Here is an 18,881-nt window from a genome sequence, read left to right on the forward strand (position 1 = left end):
ATGTAATCGTTAAAGGGTATGAGGTGGATCGGGATACGGTTCGATTTGCATCCTTCTCTGATATGGGGTGAAGGTCAGATTGATCTTCATCGTGGTGTGGCATCGGTGACATCAATGCTGAAGCTGAGGGTTCATGTTAATAGACCTGGGTTAGGGATAAGGTTTTCTGTAAGGAAAAGTCTATGAGGTACATATGGTTATGGACAGAATTAGGGAGCAATTCTGATGTCAGGGCGAGTGTGAGATTGAGTCGCATGGTCAAGGGACTCCTAGTTGATATCAAAGGTGAAGCTGAATTATCTGGTCCGGGTCACATCTACGATTAGATTTAGGTGTTCCATAAGGAATACGGGTGTGTGATAGGGTTACAGTAAGACTTCAGATCTATCTCTGTTTTGAGGGCGAGTGCAAGATTGAGTTTCAAGTTTAAGCTGAAATGTGGGTGACATCAAAGATGACGGTGAAGTGACAGATCCTGGCGACAAGGCTAGGTTTAGCATTAGTTGTAAGGTAAGGTGTATGGGGCAGATGGAGTGACAGTTAGAGTTCTGATCTAACTCAACAGAGTGTGCTTCAGGATTATGGGGAGGAATGACAGAAGTCGATTCTGATGGTTGCTGTTCAGTTAAAATGGCCTGGTCTAGGGTTAGGGTTTCCTGTAAGGGAAAATCTAGGCATATGATACGGTTACGGAGAGAATTAGGGTTCAATTCTGATGTGAGTGTGATGGTGAGATTGAGGCTCAGGGTTAAGATGTGTCTCCTAGTTGGCATCAATGTTGAAGGCGAACAATCTAGTCCAGGCCTCGGGCCTAGGGTTAGGGTTAGGTGTTCAGTAAGATTTACAGTAACATAGAGTTATATTTAGAGTTCGCATCTGACCCTGATGTGAGGGCGATGGCCAGATTGAGCTTCAGGTTTACGGTGCGGCATGACAGACGTTGAAGCTGATGGTGTCGGCTCAGGTAAAGTGGCCAGGACTAGAGTTAGGGTACTGTGTTCTGTGAGGTGTACAGGATGGATAGGGTGATGGACAGACTTAGGGCTGGTCTCTGATGTCAGGGCCATTGCGAAATTGAGGTTCAGGATTACGGTGAAGGGTGGGTCATGCCAATGGTCACGGTGAGTGGACTGGTCTAACAGTCATGGCTAGATTTAGGATTAGTGTGTCGTTTTGTTCTACAGAAAGGATAAGTTAAGGATAAAGGTTAGGGTCCAGCCCTGATGTGAATGCGAGTCTGAAATTTCGATTCAGTGTTGAGGAGATCCCTGGGTGTTGTCAATGCTGACGTTGTGTGGATAGGCCCAGAACTCAGTGCTAGGGTTACAATTTTGTGTTCTCTCTGGTTTCCGGAGACATTAGCAGTACGGAAAGTGTTAGGTTCTGGCTCTGGTGTGACGGGGAGCACAAGAGCGTGTATCAGGGTTATGGTGAAGCATGTGTGATGTCCGGGTTCAAGGTGTGGTGTCAGGACCCCGGGCCAGGGCTAGGGTTAGGGTTAGGTTTTTGGGAAGCTGTAGAGTGATGGTATTGTTACATTTAGAATTAGGTTCCTTCTCTTACGTTAGGGCGAGTATGTGATTCAGTTCTAGGATTACAGTGCGGCAAAGGTGATATTCAAGGTGATGGTGGAGTTTCAGGCCACATGTCTACACTACAGTTAGGGTTATCTAATCGTTAAAGGGTATGGGGTTTGCGTGGATACGGCTCGATTTTGGATCCTACTCTGACGTGAGGGCGAAGGCCAGATTGATCTTGATCATCATGGTGTGGCATAGGTGACATCAATGCTGATGCTGAGGGTCCACGTTAAGGGACCTCGGTTAGTGGTAGGGTTTACTGTAAGCAAAAGTCTATGTAGAAGATATTGTTTTGGACATAATTAGGGTGCAATTTCGATGTCAGGGCGACTGTGAGATCGAAACACAGGGTAGAGGGAGTAATAGTTGTTATCAATGGTGAAGGCGAAGTATCTGGTCCATGGGTCGGGTCTAGGGTTAGGTTTAGGTGTTCGATAAGGAGTACGGGTGATATAGGGTTACAGTTAGATTCGGATCAATCTCTGATGTGAGGGCGAGTGCAAGATTGAGTTTCAATTTTAAGTTGAAGTGTGGGTGACATTAATGCTCAAGGTGAAGTGTCAGATCCTGATGCCAGGGCTAGGGCTGGTGTTAGTTGTAAGTTAAGGTGCATGGGTCTGATTGAGTGACAGTAAGAGTTCTGATCCGACTCTGATGTGAGGGAAATGGCCAGAATGAGCTTCAGGATTATGGGGAGGAATGACAGACGCCAATTCTGATGGTGGTGGTTCAGAAAAGGTGCCTGGACTAGGGTTAGGGTTTCCTGTAAGGGAAACTCCACGCATACGATACGGTTACGGAGAGAAGTTGGGTTCAATTCTGATGTGAGTGCGAGGGTGAGATTGAGGCTCAGGGTAAAGATGTGCCTCCTAGTAGGCAGCAATGTTAAAGATGGTGTATCTAGTCCAGGGCTCGGGTCTAGGGTTAGGCTTAGGTGTTCAGTAAGATTTACAGGAACATAGAGTTACATTTAGAGTTCGCTTCTGATACTGATGTGAGGGCTACAGCCAGAATGAGCTTCAGGTTTACTTTACAGCATGACAAACGTTGAAGCTGATGGCAAATGTTCAAGTAAAGAGGCCAGGGTTAGATTTATGATATTGTGTTCTCTGAGGTGTACAGGAAGGATAGGGTGATGGACAGACTTAGGGCTGTCCTCTGATGTGAGGTCAAGTTCGAGGTTGAGGTTCAGGATTACGGTGAAGCGTGCCTGTTGTTAATATTTACGCTGAAGGGACAGGTAAAGAGTCATGGCTAGGATTGTGATTAGTGGGTCATTCTGTTCTACAGAAAGGATAAGTTAAGGATTAGGGTTATGGTCCAGCTCTGATATGAGTGCGACTCTGAAATTGCGTTTCAGTGTTGAGGAGGGCCCTGGGTGATGTCGATGGTGACGTGTGTGTGGATAGGCCCAGGACTCAGTGCTAGGGTTAAAATTTTGTGTTCTCTCTGGTTTCCGGAAACATTAGCATTACGGAAAGTGTTAGGTTCTGGGTCAGATGTGACGGGGAGCGGGAGATGGTGGATCAGGAATATCGTGAGGCATGGGTGACATCAGTGGTCAAGGTGAGGTGTCAGGACCACGGGCCAGGGCTACCGTTAGGGTTAGAATTTTGGGATGCTGTAGAGGGATGGTATTGTTATGTTTAGACTTAGGTTCTTACACTTACGTTAGGGCGACTTTGCGATTCAGTTCCAGGATTACAGTGAGGCAAGGGTTATATCCAAGGTGATGGTGGAGTTTCAGTCCACAGGTCCGCGATAGGATTAGGGTTATGTAATCTTTAAAGTGTATGGGATGGACCGGGATATGGTTCGATTCACATACTATTCTGATACGAGGACGAAGGCCTGATTGATCTTCAACATCGTGGTGTGGCAAGGTGTACGGTTGAGATAGGGTTATAGTTAGATTCGGATCCATCTCTGATGTGAGTGTGTGTGCACCATTGTGTTTCATTTTTAAGGTGAGGTGTGGGTGACATTAATGCTTAAGGTGAAGTGTCAGAACCTGGCGCCATTGCTAGGGCTGGAATTAGTTGTAAGTTAAGGTGTATGGGGCTGATTGAGTGACAGTTAGAGTTCTGATCCGACTCTGATGTGAGGACAATGGCCAGAATGTGCTTCAGGATTATGGGGAGGAATGAAAGACGTCAATGCTGATGATGGCGGTTCACTTAAAGGGGCCTGGGCTAGGGTTAGAGTTTCCTGAAAGGGAAAGCCTATGCATATGCTACGGTTACAGAGAGAATTTGTGTTCAATTCTGATGTGTGTGCGAGTGTGAGATAGAGGCTCAGATTAATGATGTGCCTCCTAGTCGGCAGCAATTTTGAAGGCGGTGTATCTCGTCCAGGTCTCGGGACTTGGGTTAGGCATAGGTGTTCAGTAAGATTTACAGTATCATAGAGTTAAATTTAGGGTTCGCATCTGACCCTGATGTGAGGGAGATGGCCAGATTGAGCTTCAGGTTTACTTTGCGGCATGACAGACGTTGAAGCTGATGGTGTCGGTTCAGGTAAAGTGGCCAGGGTTAGAGCTATATTATTGTGTTCTGTGAGATGTAGAGGAAGGATAGGGTGATGGACAGACTTAGGGCTTGTCTCTGATGTGAGGGCAAGTTTGAAATTGAGGTTCAGAATTACGGTGAAGCGTGCCTGATGCCAGTGTTTACGGTGAAGGGACAGGTAAAGAGTCATGGCTAGGGTTGAGATTAGTGTGTCGTTGTGCTCTACAGAAAGGATAAGTTAAGGATTAGGGTTAGGGACCAGTCCTGATGTGAGTGCGCTTCTGAAATTGCGTTTCAGTGTTGTGGAGTGCCCTGTAAGATGTTGACGCTGATGTTGTGTGGATAGGCCCAGGATTCATTGCTAGGGTTAAAATTTTGTGTTCTCTCTGTATTCCAGAGTCATTAGCATTAGGAAACAGTTAGTTTCTTGGTCTCATGTGACAGGGAGCACAAGATGTAGGTTCAGGGTTATGGTGTGGCAATGGTGACGTCAATGTTCCATGTAAGGTGTCACGACCACTGGCCAGGGCTAGGGTTAGGGTTAGGTTTTTTGGTAGCTGAAGAGAGAGGGTATTGTTACATTTAGACATAGGGTCCTTCTCTTACGTTAGGGCGAATGTGCGATTCAGTTCCAGGAATACAGTGAGGCATTATTGATATCCATCGTGATGGTGTAGTTTCAGGCCACAGGTCCACGCTAGGGTTAGGGTTATGTAATCGTTAAAGGGTATGAGGTGGATCGGGATACGGTTCGATTTGCATCCTTCTCTGATATGGGGTGAAGGTCAGATTGATCTTCATCATCGTGGTGTGGCATCGGTGACATCAATGCTGAAGCTGAGGGTTCATGTTAATAGACCTGGGTTAGGGATAAGGTTTTCTGTAAGGAAAAGTCTATGAGGTACATATGGTTATGGACAGAATTAGGGAGCAATTCTGATGTCAGGGCGAGTGTGAGATTGAGTCGCATGGTCAAGGGACTCCTAGTTGATATCAAAGGTGAAGCTGAATTATCTGGTCTGGGTCACATCTACGATTAGATTTAGGTGTTCCATAAGGAATACGGGTGTGTGATAGGGTTACAGTAAGACTTCAGATCTATCTCTGTTTTGAGGGCGAGTGCAAGATTGAGTTTCAAGTTTAAGCTGAAATGTGGGTGACATCAAAGATGACGGTGAAGTGACAGATCCTGGCGACAAGGCTAGGTTTAGCATTAGTTGTAAGGTAAGGTGTATGGGGCAGATGGAGTGACAGTTAGAGTTCTGATCTAACTCAACAGAGTGTGCTTCAGGATTATGGGGAGGAATGACAGAAGTCGATTCTGATGGTTGCTGTTCAGTTAAAATGGCCTGGTCTAGGGTTAGGGTTTCCTGTAAGGGAAAATCTAGGCATATGATACGGTTACGGAGAGAATTAGGGTTCAATTCTGATGTGAGTGTGATGGTGAGATTGAGGCTCAGGGTTAAGATGTGTCTCCTGGTTGGCATCAATGTTGAAGGCGAAGAATATAGTCCAGGCCTCGGGCCTAGGGTTAGGGTTAGGTGTTCAGTAAGATTTACAGTAACATAGAGTTATATTTAGAGTTCGCATCTGACCCTGATGTGAGGGCGATGGCCAGATTGAGCTTCAGGTTTACGGTGCGGCATGACAGACGTTGAAGCTGATGGTGTCGGCTCAGGTAAAGTGGCCAGGGCTAGAGTTAGGGTACTGTGTTCTGTGAGGTGTACAGGATGGATAGGGTGATGGACAGACTTAGGGCTGGTCTCTGATGTCAGGGCCATTGCGAAATTGAGGTTCAGGATTACGGTGAAGGGTGGGTCATGCCAATGGTCACGGTGAGTGGACTGGTCTAACAGTCATGGCTAGATTTAGGATTAGTGTGTCGTTTTGTTCTACAGAAAGGATAAGTTAAGGATAAAGGTTAGGGTCCAGCCCTGATGTGAATGCGAGTCTGAAATTTCGATTCAGTGTTGAGGAGATCCCTGGGTGTTGTCAATGCTGACGTTGTGTGGATAGGCCCAGAACTCAGTGCTAGGGTTACAATTTTGTGTTCTCTCTGGTTTCCGGAGACATTAGCAGTACGGAAAGTGTTAGGTTCTGGCTCTGGTGTGACGGGGAGCACAAGAGCGTGTATCAGGGTTATGGTGAAGCATGTGTGATGTCCGGGTTCAAGGTGTGGTGTCAGGACCCCGGGCCAGGGCTAGGGTTAGGGTTAGGTTTTTGGGAAGCTGTAGAGTGATGGTATTGTTACATTTAGAATTAGGTTCCTTCTCTTACGTTAGGGCGAGTATGTGATTCAGTTCTAGGATTACAGTGAGGCAAAGGTGATATCCAAGGTGATGGTGGAGTTTCAGGCCACATGTCTACACTACAGTTAGGGTTATCTAATCGTTAAAGTGTATGGGGTTTGCGTGGATACGGCTCGATTTTGGATCCTACTCTGACGTGAGGGCGAAGGCCAGATTGATCTTGATCATCATGGTGTGGCATAGGTGACATCAATGCTGATGCTGAGGGTCCACGTTAAGGGACCTCGGTTAGTGGTAGGGTTTACTGTAAGCAAAAGTCTATGTAGAAGATATTGTTTTGGACATAATTAGGGTGCAATTTCGATGTCAGGGCGACTGTGAGATCGAAACACAGGGTAGAGGGAGTAATAGTTGTTATCAATGGTGAAGGCGAAGTATCTGGTCCATGGGTCGGGTCTAGGGTTAGGTTTAGGTGTTCGATAAGGAGTACGGGTGATATAGGGTTACAGTTAGATTCGGATCAATCTCTGATGTGAGGGCGAGTGCAAGATTGAGTTTCAATTTTAAGTTGAAGTGTGGGTGACATTAATGCTCAAGGTGAAGTGTCAGATCCTGACGCCAGGGCAAGGGCTGGTGTTAGTTGTAGTTAAGGTGCATGGGTCTGATTGAGTGACAGTAAGAGTTCTGATCCGACTCTGATGTGAGGGAAATGGCCAGAATGAGCTTCATGATTATGGGGAGGAATGACAGACGCCAATTCTGATGGTGGTGGTTCAGAAAAGGTGCCTGGGCTAGGGTTAGGGTTTCCTGTAAGGGAAACTCCACGCATTCGATACGGTTACGGAGAGAAGTTGGGTTCAATTCTGATGTGAGTGCGAGGGTGAGATTGAGGCTCAGGGTAAAGATGTGCCTCCTAGTAGGCAGCAATGTTAAAGATGGTGTATCTAGTCCAGGGCTCGGGTCTAGGGTTAGGCTTAGGTGTTCAGTAAGATTTACAGGAACATAGAGTTACATTTAGAGTTCGCTTCTGATACTGATGTGAGGGCTACAGCCAGAATGAGCTTCAGGTTTACTTTACAGCATGACAAACGTTGAAGCTGATGGCAAATGTTCAAGTAAAGAGGCCAGGGTTAGATTTATGATATTGTGTTCTCTGAGGTGTACAGGAAGGATAGGGTGATGGACAGACTTAGGGCTGTCCTCTGATGTGAGGTCAAGTTCGAGGTTGAGGTTCAGGATTACGGTGAAGCGTGCCTGTTGTTAATATTTACGCTGAAGGGACAGGTAAAGAGTCATGGCTAGGATTGTGATTAGTGGGTCATTCTGTTCTACAGAAAGGATAAGTTAAGGATTAGGGTTATGGTCCAGCTCTGATATGAGTGCGACTCTGAAATTGCGTTTCAGTGTTGAGGAGGGCCCTGGGTGATGTCGATGGTGACGTGTGTGTGGATAGGCCCAGGACTCAGTGCTAGGGTTAAAATTTTGTGTTCTCTCTGGTTTCCGGAAACATTAGCATTACGGAAAGTGTTAGGTTCTGGGTCAGATGTGACGGGGAGCGGGAGATGGTGGATCAGGAATATCGTGAGGCATGGGTGACATCAGTGGTCAAGGTGAGGTGTCAGGACCACGGGCCAGGGCTACCGTTAGGGTTAGAATTTTGGGATGCTGTAGAGGGATGGTATTGTTATGTTTAGACTTAGGTTCTTACACTTACGTTAGGGCGACTTTGCGATTCAGTTCCAGGATTACAGTGAGGCAAGGGTTATATCCAAGGTGATGGTGGAGTTTCAGTCCACAGGTCCGCGATAGGATTAGGGTTATGTAATCTTTAAAGTGTATGGGATGGACCGGGATATGGTTCGATTCACATACTATTCTGATATGAGGACGAAGGCCTGATTGATCTTCATCATCGTGGTGTGGCAAGGTGTACGGTTGAGATAGGGTTATAGTTAGATTCGGATCCATCTCTGATGTGAGTGTGTGTGCACCATTGTGTTTCATTTTTAAGGTGAGGTGTGGGTGACATTAATGCTTAAGGTGAAGTGTCAGAACCTGGCGCCATTGCTAGGGCTGGAATTAGTTGTAAGTTAAGGTGTATGGGGCTGATTCAGTGACAGTTAGAGTTCTGATCCGACTCTGATGTGAGGACAATGGCCAGAATGTGCTTCAGGATTATGGGGAGGAATGAGAGACGTCAATGCTGATGATGGCGGTTCACTTAAAGGGGCCTGGGCTAGGGTTAGAGTTTCCTGAAAGGGAAAGCCTATGCATATGCTACGGTTACAGAGAGAATTTGTGTTCAATTCTGATGTGTGTGCGAGTGTGAGATAGAGGCTCAGATTAATGATGTGCCTCCTAGTCGGCAGCAATTTTGAAGGCGGTGTATCTCGTCCAGGTCTCGGGACTTGGGTTAGGCATAGGTGTTCAGTAAGATTTACAGTATCATAGAGTTAAATTTAGAGTTCGCATCTGACCCTGATGTGAGGGAGATGGCCAGATTGAGCTTCAGGTTTACTTTGCGGCATGACAGACGTTGAAGCTGATGGTGTCGGTTCAGGTAAAGTGGCCAGGGTTAGAGCTATATTATTGTGTTCTGTGAGATGTAGAGGAAGGATAGGGTGATGGACAGACTTAGGGCTTGTCTCTGATGTGAGGGCAAGTTTGAGATTGAGGTTCAGAATTACGGTGAAGCGTGCCTGATGCCAGTGTTTACGGTGAAGGGACAGGTAAAGAGTCATGGCTAGGGTTGAGATTAGTGTGTCGTTCTGCTCTACAGAAAGGATAAGTTAAGGATTAGGGTTAGGGACCAGTCCTGATGTGAGTGCGCTTCTGAAATTGTGTTTCAGTGTTGTGGAGTGCCCTGTAAGATGTTGACGCTGATGTTGTGTGGATAGGCCCAGGATTCATTGCTAGGGTTAAAATTTTGTGTTCTCTCTGTATTCCAGAGTCATTAGCATTAGGAAACAGTTAGTTTCTTGGTCTCATGTGACAGGGAGCACAAGATGTAGGTTCAGGGTTATGGTGTGGCAATGGTGACGTCAATGTTCCATGTAAGGTGTCACGACCACTGGCCAGGGCTAGGGTTAGGGTTAGGTTTTTTGGTAGCTGAAGAGAGAGGGTATTGTTACATTTAGACATAGGGTCCTTCTCTTACGTTAGGGCGAATGTGCGATTCAGTTCCAGGAATACAGTGAGGCATTATTGATATCCATCGTGATGGTGTAGTTTCAGGCCACAGGTCCACGCTAGGGTTAGGGTTATGTAATCGTTAAAGGGTATGAGGTGGTCCGGGATACGGTACGATTTGCATCCTTCTCTGATATGGGGTGAAGGTCAGATTGATCTTCATCATCGTGGTGTGGCATCGGTGACATCAATGCTGAAGCTGAGGGTTCATGTTAATAGACCTGGGTTAGGGATAAGGTTTTCTGTAAGGAAAAGTCTATGAGGTACATATGGTTATGGACAGAATTAGGGAGCAATTCTGATGTCAGGGCGAGTGTGAGATTGAGTCGCATGGTCAAGGGACTCCTAGTTGATATCAAAGGTGAAGCTGAATTATCTGGTCCGGGTCACATCTACGATTAGATTTAGGTGTTCCATAAGGAATACGGGTGTGATAGGGTTACAGTAAGACTTCAGATCTATCTCTGTTTTGAGGGCGAGTGCAAGATTGAGTTTCAAGTTTAAGCTGAAATGTGGGTGACATCAAAGATGACGGTGAAGTGACAGATCCTGGCGACAAGGCTAGGTTTAGCATTAGTTGTAAGGTAAGGTGTATGGGGCAGATGGAGTGACAGTTAGAGTTCTGATCTAACTCAACAGAGTGTGCTTCAGGATTATGGGGAGGAATGACAGAAGTCGATTCTGATGGTTGCTGTTCAGTTAAAATGGCCGGGTCTAGGGTTAGGGTTTCCTGTAAGGGAAAATCTAGGCATATGATACGGTTACGGAGAGAATTAGGGTTCAATTCTGATGTGAGTGTGATGGTGAGATTGAGGCTCAGGGTTAAGATGTGTCTCCTAGTTGGCATCAATGTTGAAGGCGAACAATCTAGTCCAGGTCTCGGGCCTAGGGTTAGGGTTAGGTGTTCAGTAAGATTTACAGTAACATAGAGTTATATTTAGAGTTCGCATCTGACCCTGATGTGAGGGCGATGGCCAGATTGAGCTACAGGTTTACGGTGCGGCATGACAGACGTTGAAGCTGATGGTGTCGGCTCAGGTAAAGTGGCCAGGGCTAGAATTAGGGTACTGTGTTCTGTGAGGTGTACAGGATGGATAGGGTGATGGACAGACTTAGGGCTGGTCTCTGATGTCAGGGCCATTGCGAAATTGAGGTTCAGGATTACGGTGAAGGGTGGGTCATGCCAATGATCACGGTGAGTGGACTGGTCTAACAGTCATGGCTAGATTTAGGATTAGTGTGTCGTTTTGTTCTACAGAAAGGATAAGTTAAGGATAAAGGTTAGGGTCCAGCCCTGATGTGAATGCGAGTCTGAAATTTCGATTCAGTGTTGAGGAGATCCCTGGGTGTTGTCAATGCTGACGTTGTGTGGATAGGCCCAGAACTCAGTGCTAGGGTTACAATTTTGTGTTCTCTCTGGTTTCCGGAGACATTAGCAGTACGGAAAGTGTTAGGTTCTGGCTCTGGTGTGACGGGGAGCACAAGAGGGTGTATCAGGGTTATGGTGAAGCATGTGTGATGTCCGGGTTCAAGGTGTGGTGTCAGGACCCCGGGCCAGGGCTAGGGTTAGGGTTAGGTTTTTGGGAAGCTGTAGAGTGATGGTATTGTTACATTTAGAATTAGGTTCCTTCTCTTACGTTAGGGCGAGTATGTGATTCAGTTCTAGGATTACAGTGAGGCAAAGGTGATATCCAAGGTGATGGTGGAGTTTCAGGCCACATGTCTACACTACAGTTAGGGTTATCTAATCGTTAAAGGGTATGGGGTTTGCGTGGATACGGCTCGATTTTGGATCCTACTCTGACGTGAGGGCGAAGGCCAGATTGATCTTGATCATCATGGTGTGGCATAGGTGACATCAATGCTGATGCTGAGGGTCCACGTTAAGGGACCTCGGTTAGTGGTAGGGTTTACTGTAAGCAAAAGTCTATGTTGAAGATATTGTTTTGGACATAATTAGGGTGCAATTCGATGTCAGGGCGACTGTGAGATCGAAACACAGGGTAGAGGGAGTAATAGTTGTTATCAATGGTGAAGGCGAAGTATCTGGTCCATGGGTCGGGTCTAGGGTTAGGTTTAGGTGTTCGATAAGGAGTACGGGTGATATAGGGTTACAGTTAGATTCGGATCAATCTCTGATGTGAGGGCGAGTGCAAGATTGAGTTTCAATTTTAAGTTGAAGTGTGGGTGACATTAATGCTCAAGGTGAAGTGTCAGATCCTGATGCCAGGGCTAGGGCTGGTGTTAGTTGTAAGTTAAGGTGCATGGGTCTGATTGAGTGACAGTAAGAGTTCTGATCCGACTCTGATGTGAGGGAAATGGCCAGAATGAGCTTCAGGATTATGGGGAGGAATGACAGACGCCAATTCTGATGGTGGTGGTTCAGAAAAGGTGCCTGGGCTAGGGTTAGGGATTCCTGTAAGGGAAACTCCACGCATACGATACGGTTACAGAGAGAAGTTGGGTTCAATTCTGATGTGAGTGCGAGGGTGAGATTGAGGCTCAGGGTAAAGATGTGCCTCCTAGTAGGCAGCAATGTTAAAGATGGTGTATCTAGTCCAGGGCTCGGGTCTAGGGTTAGGCTTAGGTGTTCAGTAAGATTTACAGGAACATAGAGTTACATTTAGAGTTCGCTTCTGATACTGATGTGAGGGCTACAGCCAGAATGAGCTTCAGGTTTACTTTACAGCATGACAAACGTTGAAGCTGATGGCAAATGTTCAAGTAAAGAGGCCAGGGTTAGATTTATGATATTGCGTTCTCTGAGGTGTACAGGAAGGATAGGGTGATGGACAGACTTAGGGCTGTCCTCTGATGTGAGGTCAAGTTCGAGGTTGAGGTTCAGGATTACGGTGAAGCGTGCCTGTTGTTAATATTTACGCTGAAGGGACAGGTAAAGAGTCATGGCTAGGATTGTGATTAGTGGGTCATTCTGTTCTACAGAAAGGATAAGTTAAGGATTAGGGTTATGGTCCAGCTCTGATATGAGTGCGACTCTGAAATTGCGTTTCAGTGTTGAGGAGGGCCCTGGGTGATGTCGATGGTGACGTGTGTGTGGATAGGCCCAGGACTCAGTGCTAGGGTTAAAATTTTGTGTTCTCTCTGGTTTCCGGAAACATTAGCATTACGGAAAGTGTTAGGTTCTGGGTCAGATGTGACGGGGAGCGGGAGATGGTGGATCAGGAATATCGTGAGGCATGGGTGACATCAGTGGTCAAGGTGAGGTGTCAGGACCACGGGCCAGGGCTACCGTTAGGGTTAGAATTTTGGGATGCTGTAGAGGGATGGTATTGTTATGTTTAGACTTAGGTTCTTACACTTACGTTAGGGCGACTTTGCGATTCAGTTCCAGGATTACAGTGAGGCAAGGGTTATATCCAAGGTGATGGTGGAGTTTCAGTCCACAGGTCCGCGATAGGATTAGGGTTATGTAATCTTTAAAGTGTATGGGATGGACCGGGATATGGTTCGATTCACATACTATTCTGATATGAGGACGAAGGCCTGATTGATCTTCATCATCGTGGTGTGGCAAGGTGTACGGTTGAGATAGGGTTATAGTTAGATTCGGATCCATCTCTGATGTGAGTGTGTGTGCACCATTGTGTTTCATTTTTAAGGTGAGGTGTGGGTGACATTAATGCTTAAGGTGAAGTGTCAGAACCTGGCGCCATTGCTAGGGCTGGAATTAGTTGTAAGTTAAGGTGTATGGGGCTGATTCAGTGACAGTTAGAGTTCTGATCCGACTCTGATGTGAGGACAATGGCCAGAATGTGCTTCAGGATTATGGGGAGGAATGAGAGACGTCAATGCTGATGATGGCGGTTCACTTAAAGGGGCCTGGGCTAGGGTTAGAGTTTCCTGAAAGGGAAAGCCTATGCATATGCTACGGTTACAGAGAGAATTTGTGTTCAATTCTGATGTGTGTGCGAGTGTGAGATAGAGGCTCAGATTAATGATGTGCCTCCTAGTCGGCAGCAATTTTGAAGGCGGTGTATCTCGTCCAGGTCTCGGGACTTGGGTTAGGCATAGGTGTTCAGTAAGATTTACAGTATCATAGAGTTAAATTTAGAGTTCGCATCTGACCCTGATGTGAGGGAGATGGCCAGATTGAGCTTCAGGTTTACTTTGCGGCATGACAGACGTTGAAGCTGATGGTGTCGGTTCAGGTAAAGTGGCCAGGGATAGAGCTATATTATTGTGTTCTGTGAGATGTAGAGGAAGGATAGGGTGATGGACAGACTTAGGGCTTGTCTCTGATGTGAGGGCAAGTTTGAGATTGAGGTTCAGAATTACGGTGAAGCGTGCCTGATGCCAGTGTTTACGGTGAAGGGACAGGTAAAGAGTCATGGCTAGGGTTGAGATTAGTGTGTCGTTCTGCTCTACAGAAAGGATAAGTTAAGGATTAGGGTTAGGGACCAGTCCTGATGTGAGTGCGCTTCTGAAATTGTGTTTCAGTGTTGTGGAGTGCCCTGTAAGATGTTGACGCTGATGTTGTGTGGATAGGCCCAGGATTCATTGCTAGGGTTAAAATTTTGTGTTCTCTCTGTATTCCAGAGTCATTAGCATTAGGAAACAGTTAGTTTCTTGGTCTCATGTGACAGGGAGCACAAGATGTAGGTTCAGGGTTATGGTGTGGCAATGGTGACGTCAATGTTCCATGTAAGGTGTCACGACCACTGGCCAGGGCTAGGGTTAGGGTTAGGTTTTTTGGTAGCTGAAGAGAGAGGGTATTGTTACATTTAGACATAGGGTCCTTCTCTTACGTTAGGGCGAATGTGCGATTCAGTTCCAGGAATACAGTGAGGCATTATTGATATCCATCGTGATGGTGTAGTTTCAGGCCACAGGTCCACGCTAGGGTTAGGGTTATGTAATCGTTAAAGGGTATGAGGTGGTCCGGGATACGGTTCGATTTGCATCCTTCTCTGATATGGGGTGAAGGTCAGATTGATCTTCATCATCGTGGTGTGGCATCGGTGACATCAATGCTGAAGCTGAGGGTTCATGTTAATAGACCTGGGTTAGGGATAAGGTTTTCTGTAAGGAAAAGTCTATGAGGTACATATGGTTATGGACAGAATTAGGGAGCAATTCTGATGTCAGGGCGAGTGTGAGATTGAGTCGCATGGTCAAGGGACTCCTAGTTGATATCAAAGGTGAAGCTGAATTATCTGGTCCGGGTCACATCTACGATTAGATTTAGGTGTTCCATAAGGAATACGGGTGTGATAGGGTTACAGTAAGACTTCAGATCTATCTCTGTTTTGAGGGCGAGTGCAAGATTGAGTTTCAAGTTTAAGCTGAAATGTGGGTGACATCAAAGATGACGGTGAAGTGACAGATCCTGGCGACAAGGCTAGGTTTAGCATTAGTTGTAAGGTAAGGTGTATGGGGCAGATGGAGTGACAGTTAGAGTTCTGATCTAACTCAACAGAGTGTGCTTCAGGATTATGGGGAGGAATGACAGAAGTCGATTCTGATGGTTGCTGTTCAGTTAAAATGGCCGGGTCTAGGGTTAGGGTTTCCTGTAAGGGAAAATCTAGGCATATGATACGGTTACGGAGAGAATTAGGGTTCAATTCTGATGTGAGTGTGATGGTGAGATTGAGGCTCAGGGTTAAGATGTGTCTCCTAGTTGGCATCAATGTTGAAGGCGAACAATCTAGTCCAGGTCTCGGGCCTAGGGTTAGGGTTAGGTGTTCAGTAAGATTTACAGTAACATAGAGTTATATTTAGAGTTCGCATCTGACCCTGATGTGAGGGCGATGGCCAGATTGAGCTACAGGTTTACGGTGCGGCATGACAGACGTTGAAGCTGATGGTGTCGGCTCAGGTAAAGTGGCCAGGGCTAGAATTAGGGTACTGTGTTCTGTGAGGTGTACAGGATGGATAGGGTGATGGACAGACTTAGGGCTGGTCTCTGATGTCAGGGCCATTGCGAAATTGAGGTTCAGGATTACGGTGAAGGGTGGGTCATGCCAATGATCACGGTGAGTGGACTGGTCTAACAGTCATGGCTAGATTTAGGATTAGTGTGTCGTTTTGTTCTACAGAAAGGATAAGTTAAGGATAAAGGTTAGGGTCCAGCCCTGATGTGAATGCGAGTCTGAAATTTCGATTCAGTGTTGAGGAGATCCCTGGGTGTTGTCAATGCTGACGTTGTGTGGATAGGCCCAGAACTCAGTGCTAGGGTTACAATTTTGTGTTCTCTCTGGTTTCCGGAGACATTAGCAGTACGGAAAGTGTTAGGTTCTGGCTCTGGTGTGACGGGGAGCACAAGAGGGTGTATCAGGGTTATGGTGAAGCATGTGTGATGTCCGGGTTCAAGGTGTGGTGTCAGGACCCCGGGCCAGGGCTAGGGTTAGGGTTAGGTTTTTGGGAAGCTGTAGAGTGATGGTATTGTTACATTTAGAATTAGGTTCCTTCTCTTACGTTAGGGCGAGTATGTGATTCAGTTCTAGGATTACAGTGAGGCAAAGGTGATATCCAAGGTGATGGTGGAGTTTCAGGCCACATGTCTACACTACAGTTAGGGTTATCTAATCGTTAAAGGGTATGGGGTTTGCGTGGATACGGCTCGATTTTGGATCCTACTCTGACGTGAGGGCGAAGGCCAGATTGATCTTGATCATCATGGTGTGGCATAGGTGACATCAATGCTGATGCTGAGGGTCCACGTTAAGGGACCTCGGTTAGTGGTAGGGTTTACTGTAAGCAAAAGTCTATGTTGAAGATATTGTTTTGGACATAATTAGGGTGCAATTCGATGTCAGGGCGACTGTGAGATCGAAACACAGGGTAGAGGGAGTAATAGTTGTTATCAATGGTGAAGGCGAAGTATCTGGTCCATGGGTCGGGTCTAGGGTTAGGTTTAGGTGTTCGATAAGGAGTACGGGTGATATAGGGTTACAGTTAGATTCGGATCAATCTCTGATGTGAGGGCGAGTGCAAGATTGAGTTTCAATTTTAAGTTGAAGTGTGGGTGACATTAATGCTCAAGGTGAAGTGTCAGATCCTGATGCCAGGGCTAGGGCTGGTGTTAGTTGTAAGTTAAGGTGCATGGGTCTGATTGAGTGACAGTAAGAGTTCTGATCCGACTCTGATGTGAGGGAAATGGCCAGAATGAGCTTCAGGATTATGGGGAGGAATGACAGACGCCAATTCTGATGGTGGTGGTTCAGAAAAGGTGCCTGGGCTAGGGTTAGGGTTTCCTGTAAGGGAAACTCCACGCATACGATACGGTTACGGAGAGAAGTTGGGTTCAATTCTGATGTGAGTGCGAGGGTGAGATTGAGGCTCAGGGTAAAGATGTGCCTCCTAGTAGGCAGCAATGTTAAAGATGGTGTATCTAGTCCAGGGCTCGGGTCTAGGGTTAGGCTTAGGTGTTCAGTAAGATTTACAGGAACATAGAGTTACATTTAGAGTTCGCTTCTGATACTGATGTGAGGGCTACAGCCAGAATGAGCTTCAGGTTTACTTTACAGCATGACAAACGTTGAAGCTGATGGCAAATGTTCAAGTAAAGAGGCCAGGGTTAGATTTATGATATTGTGTTCCCTGAGGTGTACAGGAAGGATAGGGTGATGGACAGACTTAGGGCTGTCCTCTGATGTGAGGTCAAGTTCGAGGTTGAGGTTCAGGATTATGGTGAAGCGTGCCTGTTGTTAATATTTACGCTGAAGGGACAGGTAAAGAGTCATGGCTAGGATTGTGATTAGTGGGTCATTCTGTTCTACAGAAAGGATAAGTTAAGGATTAGGGTTATGGTCCAGCTCTGATATGAGTGCGACTCTGAAATTGCGTTTCAGTGTTGAGGAGGGCCCTGGGTGATGTCGATGGTGACGTGTGTGTGGATAGGCCCAGGACTCAGTGCTAGGGTTAAAATTTTGTGTTCTCTCTGGTTTCCGGAAACATTAGCATTACGGAAAATGTTAGGTTCTGGGTCAGATGTGACGGGGAGCGGGAGATGGTGGATCAGGAATATCGTGAGGCATGGGTGACGTCAGTGGTCAAGGTGAGGTGTCAGGACCATGGGCCAGGGCTACCGTTAGGGTTAGAATTTTGGGATGCTGTAGAGGGATGGTATTGTTATGTTTAGACTTAGGTTCTTACACTTACGTTAGGGCGACTTTGCGATTCAGTTCCAGGATTACAGTGAGGCAAGGGTTATATCCAAGGTGATGGTGGAGTTTCAGTCCACAGGTCCGCGATAGGATTAGGGTTATGTAATCTTTAAAGTGTATGGGATGGACCGGGATATGGTTCGATTCACATACTATTCTGATACGAGGACGAAGGCCTGATTGATCTTCATCATCGTGGTGTGGCAAGGTGTACGGTTGAGATAGGGTTATAGTTAGATTCGGATCCATCTCTGATGTGAGTGTGTGTGCACCATTGTGTTTCATTTTTATGGTGAGGTGTGGGTGACATTAATGCTTAAGGTGAAGTGTCAGAACCTGGCGCCATTGCTAGGGCTGGAATTAGTTGTAAGTTAAGGTGTATGGGGCTGATTGAGTGACAGTTAGAGTTCTGATCCGACTCTGATGTGAGGACAATGGCCAGAATGTGCTTCAGGATTATGGGGAGGAATGAGAGACGTCAATGCTGATGATGGCGGTTCACTTAAAGGGGCCTGGGCTAGGGTTAGAGTTTCCTGAAAGGGAAAGCCTATGCATATGCTACGGTTACAGAGAGAATTTGTGTTCAATTCTGATGTGTGTGCGAGTGTGAGATAGAGGCTCAGATTAATGATGTGCCTCCTAGTCGGCAGCAATTTTGAAGGCGGTGTATCTCGTCCAGGTCTCGGGACTTGGGTTAGGCATAGGTGTTCAGTAAGATTTACAGTATCATAGAGTTAAATTTAGAGTTCGCATCTGACCCTGATGTGAGGGAGATGGCCAGATTGAGCTTCAGGTTTACTTTGCGGCATGACAGACGTTGAAGCTGATGGTGTCGGTTCAGGTAAAGTGGCCAGGGTTAGAGCTATATTATTGTGTTCTGTGAGATGTAGAGGAAGGATAGGGTGATGGACAGACTTAGGGCTTGTCTGTGATGTGAGGGCAAGTTTGAGATTGAGGTTCAGAATTACGGTGAAGCGTGCCTGATGCCAGTGTTTACGGTGAAGGGACAGGTAAAGAGTCATGGCTAGGGTTGAGATTAGTGTGTCGTTCTGCTCTACAGAAAGGATAAGTTAAGGATTAGGGTTAGGGACCAGTTCTGATGTGAGTGCGCTTCTGAAATTGCGTTTCAGTGTTGTGGAGTGCCCTGTATGATGTTGACGCTGATGTTGTGTGGATAGGCCCAGGATTCATTGCTAGGGTTAAAATTTTGTGTTCTCTCTGTATTCCAGA

The sequence above is a fragment of the Manis pentadactyla genome, chromosome 1 (assembly GCF_030020395.1).
Source record: "Manis pentadactyla isolate mManPen7 chromosome 1, mManPen7.hap1, whole genome shotgun sequence".
In the NCBI taxonomy this organism is placed as follows: domain Eukaryota; kingdom Metazoa; phylum Chordata; class Mammalia; order Pholidota; family Manidae; genus Manis; species Manis pentadactyla.